We start from the raw sequence: 8,099 nt of genomic DNA, 5'->3' as shown, positions 1-8,099 counted from the left end.
TAGTCCAGTAATTTTGCTGGTAAAAATGTAGCTATCTTCATTAAGCTTCTAGGGTCTGCCAGATTTTAACTATTGTAATTACTATTGAAACTTCATGGGAAAGAAGAAATAGAAGAACTTCTAGGTGGCAAGAATAATCTGACCAGCATACCATCAGGTTCTTGGGATTTCTGATTGACCCTGCTCTTGGTGTTCAACACAGATCTGGGCACACAGGGTATGAATGATACCAGGGCTCTGGTTTTCTGAGAATAGTGGTAAAATCATGGGAATAATTGTAAAGTTTAGAACTCTGAAATCCTTTGGTCTTAGGTGCAAATACTCAAGTAAGTCTTTATTAAACTTAATAAATATTCACTAAAAAAATAAGTAAACAAATGAATCAAGGAACTTTTATACATTGTTGGGGTGTGTATGGGGGGGGGCCAAAGAGGCACAACCATTGGAAATTGGAACTATCTATTAAAGGTGAAAAGTGCATTCTCTGCCAAATAGCAATTTAACTTCTAGATGTTAGACCTGACAAAAATTCATACCACCAAAAGACATGTACAAAGTATTGATAGCAACATTGTTTATAATAGCTCCAAATTGGAAAGAACCAAAATGTCCATCAGGAGTGGAATGGACAAATAAATTATGGTAATTCATATAAGGAAATGCTATTTATTAATTTAGATTAATGAACTAGAGCTACACGGCTCAATCTCACAAATATAATGTTGAGTGAACGAGGCCAGACTCAAAGAAATTAATATTGCCCCATTCCTTTGATAGAAATCCAAAACCAGGTAAACCATGTGTTGGAAAGTCAGCATGGTGGCTCTTTCTGGGTGAAGGGAGGGAATAAAGATTGGCAGGGACGTGAGTGGAGCTTCTGGAGTGCAGGCAAGATTTTATTTCCTAACATGGTGAAGGTTACATGAGGGTGTTAACTTTGTGATCGGTCATCAGATTGTTCACTCTTGATTTGTGTTTTGCTGGATGTTATAATACCCCAATAAAAAGTTAAAAGAATGTAGAAACAAATCAACAGAACAGAGACTTTCAGATGGGAGACTGGAAAAAGAAGGAAATAGTGGAAAACAAACCTGGCGAGTGTGTGTATGTGCATGTGTGAGTGAAGGATAACACTAAACGTCTTAGGAAAACAAGTACAAATGACAACTCTTCAAACAAAGAAACAGTTTCTAAAGGAAATCCTAATAAGCACTAATTCACTTTAAGAAAACAGAGCTGTTTGGGGCAGGGCAAAGGCAGAGGCATATGACTGTGTTTTAAAGATGTCAGTGGGGTGAGAGACTAAAGGGGTGGAGAAGTAAATCCGCCTTAAAGGGTTGTTCTTGTTGTATGATGAAGTAACTATGAAATAGAATTTCAAGGAGGGAAATAGTTGTTGCCCCCCTTTTTTTAAGTAGGCTCCATGCCCAACATGGAGCCCAGTGCGGGACTTGAACTTGCCACCCTGAGATCAAGAACTTAGCTGAGATCAAGAGTGGGACACTTAACTGACTGAGCCACCCAGGTGCCCCAAGTTGGTCAATTTTAAAAAAATATAGTAGTATTATCAGTCTTTGTCTCTGGGAGCATAGTAAAAAAAAATACGATTAATGCAACAAAAAACGACAGTGGAAATTCAAAACAATCTTGTGGAAAATGGTCTTAAAAACATCAAAAAACAATGTCAAAAGTAAAGGGAAGAAAGAATAATATAAAGTAATTTACTGAATGGGTATTAAGAACATCAGTCACTCTACTATGTGTGGTGGGCAGCCTCTAAGAGGGACTCCAACATCCTCGCATCTTGGTGTTTACATTTTGTGTAATAGGGTTCCCTGAATGTGGGCGGGACTAAGTGACTTGTTTCTAAGAATAGAATATAGGAAAGTGGTAGGATGTCACTTCTGAGATTAGGCGACAAAAGACCTGTGGTTTCGGTCTCGGACTGCCCTCTCTTGTTCCTTCGGGCACTTGCTCCGGGGAAGCCGTTTCCACTTGTGACTTTTTCTTTCCTTTTTTTTTCCCCTACTGTGGAAATAAATGAAGACCAATCAGAAGAAAAGAGGTGAAGGCTATTGATTCAGTGCTTGCTACAGCAAGGGGGGGTCTTCCATCTTCAGATACTCAAAGGCAGACAGAAGAGTGGGAAACCTTTATGGTAGAAGAAAGGGAAGTCTCCAGTTGCCCTGATTGGAGGCTGTTGGCGTGTGGAAGCAGTAGGTGGCTGCTAGAAGTGGGGCATGCTATGAAATTTGTTAGAGGTACATATTTGGCTTTCTCTGATTGATCCTAAGGGGGGGCGAAATTAAGGGGAGCTGTCAATAATTAATCAAGTCCTGGCCATTTGAGGCCAATTATTATCGTGACAATTATTTGGCTTCCTGAATTTTTATGAGGCATAGCTGTCTGATTTCCTCCAATTCTGACTTACAGCAGGCTGGCTGTAAGAGGGAAGAGAAACAACTAGACACAGGATGCAACTGGAGGACAAGGAGGCGAGCATTTACTAGGGAAATGAATCTAGCTTGTTCTTGCTTAACGTGTGAACTGGCTTACTAACTTTGGTGGAAGGATCTTATAGTGAAGCACTTTTGGATTCAGAATTTCATTTGGAATCCTCACATGCCAATCGAAAAATGCTGTTCACTGGACTTGTGAGAACTTATTCCCTTTCTTTCCAAAGCACCTCGCAAATGACCAATGTTGTTCAAATCAGATGTTCCCCAGAATGGCCAGTGAAGGCCCAAATCATCTTCGGCGAAGTCGTCCACTTCGAAAGATAGGCACAAGAATTAGGATTGTAATGCGTGTTCACACAAGAAACAGGAGTTTTTCCTGGTAGAGGAGAAGATTTAGGCTTACACAACCCCAGGAAACGTGGTGATGGTCATTAGCAATGCAATGCCCAGGCACATGGTCTCAGGCCTTTAACCTGACAGCTGGCTACCCCCAACCAAGACCTGACAGTCTGTGCTCTCCTGCAGGTGAGCCTGTCTGCTGTCTCTGGATCAAAGCCAACCTCACAGAACACAAAATTAAGAGAAGGAGAACTTCATCCAGCTTTACTGGTGACCCACAGCAAAGTTTGTTTAAGTGGATATGAGTCATTGAAAACTCACCCATTGTACGAGGTCGACTTGAACAAGAGGCTCATAGGGCTGATGCTTGTGTTCTGTACGATTCTCTTTTTCACAACAGCACCACATGAAGACAGCAAAAAGGAATGAAAGGAATGGCTTGATTCCACCAAGAATGCCAAACAAATGGGAATGGATATCAAAACTCAGGTACCAAACTAAGACTAGGGTAGCCAAAGAAGTCTTTGTAAAGAGAGCAGATTCGGACCCAATGCTGACTTACCACATCTTCAGGGGCTGAACAAGCCATGAGCAGTGGGGGCACAGGGCATCTGTGGGTATCACACCTTGTTGAAAGCCAGGATCCACAGCAATGGGCAGTGCGGACTGGTTTCATCGGGGCGTCCACAATTAACTGTGGGAATAAAGGAACACTAACTAAATGAGAACAAAGGCTATTTGTTCAAAGCTATAGCAAACAAGGAAGTCAGCCCCTGTCACTTTTGTTTTGTCAGAGATTCAAAAGCAGGTCAAGGAGTGGGAAAGCTTTATGGTAGAAAAGAGAGAAGGCTTCAGGCTTACCCTGATTGGAGGCGATTGACATGGGGAAGCTGGAAGCGGCTACGCAGAGTGGGGCATCCTAGTTGATTAGTTAGGGGTGAATAGTTCACTTTCTCTGGTTGGTCCTATAGTGGTGCTAAGTTTAAAGCAGGAACAAAATTTGGGAATCTGTAGTTTTTAAGCAAGTCCTGGCAATTTTGGGCTCATTGTTGCAGAAATTATTGTTTAGCTTCCTGGACTGTTCCTAGAAATAGCAATCTGACTTCCTGCAAGTCTCATTTACAGTAGGCTGGCTTCATGGGCTGGTTACTGTAGATAAGAGGTTGGTTTCCTAGGCAGGTTGCTGCAGGCTGTGGGTTAGAGCTCTGGTTTTATAAATATATTCTGGCACTTGTTCACTTTTATATTCAATCTCTTAGCACCAAGAGCCAGAAAAGACCCAAGGCCAGAAAAAAACAAGGGATCTTGGTTGAAGGGGTCTTGGTTGTGGGTTTTCCCCACTTGAGTGTAGTAGAAATGATGAAATTCCTGGTCAACACCGTGAGTGGAACTTTGTCAAAGACCCTTAGCCAGAAGTATCCAGATAAACTGCTTCCAAATGCCTGCCCCAGAGAAACTGGGGCTAGGTTTATAGATAATGAGCCACTAGGTTTTGAGAAAATTTGTTGAACATCAACAGATATGTAATAACTAAGTATAAAAGAACTTGACACCCATAAAGCATTATCTGGTTGCATTAAAAAAATGAAATCTACCTATACTCTGAAAAAAAAGGTGAAAAAAAAAGATGAATCTATTACATTCATGCGGAGGGGGAGAAACATATTTATGAAAATACAAACATAAATAGATCTGACTTTTTTGGCCACAAGATAACATATTAGAAGGTGGAAATTATTATTCTTCCTTTGTCATATTATAGATGAATTATAGTTTCTTTTTAATAATTTTTTGTTTTCTAATTTTCCTACACCGGACACAATATTTCTGATCAGGAAATAAACTCTTCCTTCCTCCCTCCCATACTCCCTCCCTTCTTTTCTTTTTTTCTTTTTTAGAAAGTGTCTTTCAACTAACATTTTCTCTCTTTTTTTTTATTTAAAATCAATTAATTAACATATGGTGTATCATTAGTTTCAGAGGTAGAGTTTAGTGATTCATCAGTCACGTAGAATACCCAGTGCTCATTACATCACGTGCCTTCCTTAATGCCTACCACCCAGTTACCCCATCCCTCCAGCCCCCTCCCCTCCAGCAAACCTCAGTTTGTTTCCTACAGTTAAGCATCTCTTTTGGTGTGTCTCCCTCTCTGATTTCGTCTTATTTTATTTTTCCATCCCTTCCCCTATGTTCATCTGTTTTGTTTCTTAAATTCCACGTGTGAGTGAAACCATATGGTATTTGTCTTTCTCTGACTGACTTAGTTCACTTAGAATAATACCCTCTAGTTCCATCCACATCATTGCAAATGGCAAGATTGCATTCTTTTTGATGGCTGAGTAATATTCCATTGTATATGTATGTATACATATATATATACCACCTCTTCGTTATCCATTCATCTATTGATGGACATCTGGGCTATTTAGCTATTGTGGACATTGCTGCTATAAACATTGGGGTACATGTACCCCTTTGGATCACTATGTTTGTATCCTTTGGATCTTTCCCTTCTTGTTGAAGTGTTGAGGTCTCTTCAAAGAGTTGAAGACTTTTCTCATTCATTATTTTGATGCCTATTATTTCTTGCTTTCAGCTTTTTGAATCCATTGCTTTTCCCATTTCTGTCTTCCCTTTGAGTTTTAGATATTCAGTTTAACTCTCTCTTCCTGGCTACGTGAAAGTTCTGTTTTTTGCAACCATCTCTAGTTCTAACACACCAGTGGTGTGTGAGGGAGTCTTGGATCAAAGGCGCACCTGGCTGATTGGACGTCAGTTCTTTTCTAAACTGTCATTGCTTTCTCCTTAGTACCAGTAACACTGGCTCCTGCAATCCCTGAATGTCAACTGTGCAGAGGATAGGCTAAAAAAATTGATCCTCACAAGTGAATTAATAGATGTGAATCAAATATAAGTCACAAAATAATTTTTGTCCAACACAGTTAAACGAGTATTACATTTATCTGATTACAAAACTATCAAAAACTGTTCTGAAAAAGATTAGTTCAAATAAATCTTAACCCAAACATATAAAAACATAATATATGGGCACAATAATTAGAATGCAGTCATACCGGCGTGTTCCTAGACAATTAAATTAGTGGAACCAATAGAGATTATAATTATAATGATAAATAAATGGCTTTAAAATTTAATAATTGAATTTTGGAAGGCAATTTAAAACAACTTGAAACAATAAAGAAATACAGGTTTGGAGAAACTCATTAGCAAATAGGTAATTAATTAAATTACTTACCTAATTATTAACTCAATATATTAAACTCTTCCTGCTGGTCTGTTTTAAGCACTACGAGTAGGGATATGGCATTGAACAAAAGATACAAAATTCCTGCTTTCATAGACCTTATGTTCTGAAGTGGAGAAAAATGTAGAAAAATGATTATTCAAGATTTTAATAGCAAATAAAATGATTGAAATCTATCAGAAATTATGATTAAGAATTAGTTCCTATCTTTTCTTACTCTAAGTGAAAAAAATAAATTATAAAGAAAAAATTTGATTTGATTATATGCAATATTATTTTCTTATTTAAAATTTGTTACTTTCTCTGATCATAAAAATAATGTATGTTGGGGTGCCCTGGTGGCTCAGTTGGTTAAGTGTCCAACTCTTGATTTCAGCTCAGGTCACGATCTCAGATCTCAGGGTTGTGAGATCAAGCCCCACATCAGGCTCCATGCTAGGCATGGAGCTTGCTTAAGATTCTCTCTTTCCCTCTCCCTCTGACCCTCCTGCATCTAAAAAAATGAACAAAAAATAATGTATGTTTATTATAAAACAGTGATGATAATAAAGTGAGATAAAGTGATGATGTTAGAACCCTTAGATAATTTATTAAAAATGTTAGTTATCATATATAAAATAAATTCTGTTGAAATAATATTCAAAATGTTAAATAAAATAAAGAAAAAGAAAAACCCATAAAAGTAGTGTATTTTTTTTTAAAGATTTTACTTATTTATTCTAGAGAGAGAGAGAGACAGCAGGAGTGGGAAGGGCAGAGAGAGAGAGAGAGAATCTCAAGCAGACTCCACACTGAGCATTGAGCCTGATGCAGGGCCTGATCCCAGGACCCTGAGATCATGACCTGAGCAGAAGCCAAGAGTCCGATGCTTAACCAAATGAACCACCCAGGTGCCCCAAAAGTAGTACAAATTAAATCAGAGTTTGTTCATACAATTTGGGTGGAGAAGGGCTTCCTAAATAGGCCAGTAAATCTACTGAAGAAAAGGAAAAAAAAATGGCTGTTTTAGCTACATAAAAATACACACATTTTACGTTGTGAGATATACTGTAAAGAAATTAAAACTGAAGATATGGGCCTCAGTGAAATCACTCAAGAGGAAATTATAGGTGCAAGAGGGAAGAGGGCTGTTTGCTGAGGTTATTGAGTACTGGCTAGGAAAGGAGGAAGATTTTGCAAAGAAGGAAGTCTGGAAACAAAGCTGGTGAAGAGGTAGCAAGAGCAACAGGATGGTGTGGCATCAGGGAAGCTAATGAGTGTCAAGAAGGAGGGAGAGGCTAGAGCTGATGAGGACTGGAGAACTCAGCAGCCCCAGGTAGCCTCTGGCAGAACCCTTTCTGTAGAGTCCTTGGCCCAAAGCCAGTTTGGAATGGGCTGAGGCATGAGGGGATGTGAGGAAGTAGGGACAATATAGACAACAGTAGATAGTTTTTCACAGCACGACAAGGAATAGGGGTCGATGATAGAAATTGATTTGCGGTTGTTGTTTTAAAATGGATCCTATTTGAGCATGCTGTATATAAGAGGTGATGGGAAAAATCTAATTGCAAGGCTAAATTTGTGGACATGAAACCTGTGTAGTCTACAGGGTTCTGCACTTACAGGACCCTGCACTTGGTTGACTAACCTGCTGTTACTGTATTGAAATTCTTAATTTTTGAACCAGGAGTCCCACATTTTCATTTTCATTTTGCACTGGGGCTAGACAATTATGTAGCTGTTGGGAGGGAAAAGTTTAATATACAAAAGCAACAAGGGCTTCCAGTCATTTTGATGAGGAGCTCCAGAGCCTGGGTGAACTGATTGGACAATAGGCAATTTCGTTTTACAATAGAGAGGAAACAGGCTATGTGAATCTATAGGTTAATTTTACATGTTTCCTGTCTCTATCATAAAGGAGTAACAGCCGATGTCTTCATTTTTTTCTCTAAAGTAAAAAGTGAAAGCAGTTATTGAAACTGCTAGACTTCAGAGCCGAGCTGGAAGTTTGGTAGGAGAAAGGCAGAGATGACATAGTGGAGAATGAGACACTAGTT

The sequence above is a fragment of the Zalophus californianus genome, chromosome 12 (assembly GCF_009762305.2).
Source record: "Zalophus californianus isolate mZalCal1 chromosome 12, mZalCal1.pri.v2, whole genome shotgun sequence".
In the NCBI taxonomy this organism is placed as follows: domain Eukaryota; kingdom Metazoa; phylum Chordata; class Mammalia; order Carnivora; family Otariidae; genus Zalophus; species Zalophus californianus.
The sequence above is the reverse complement of the archived record's forward strand: the minus strand, read 5'-3'. Positions refer to the sequence as shown.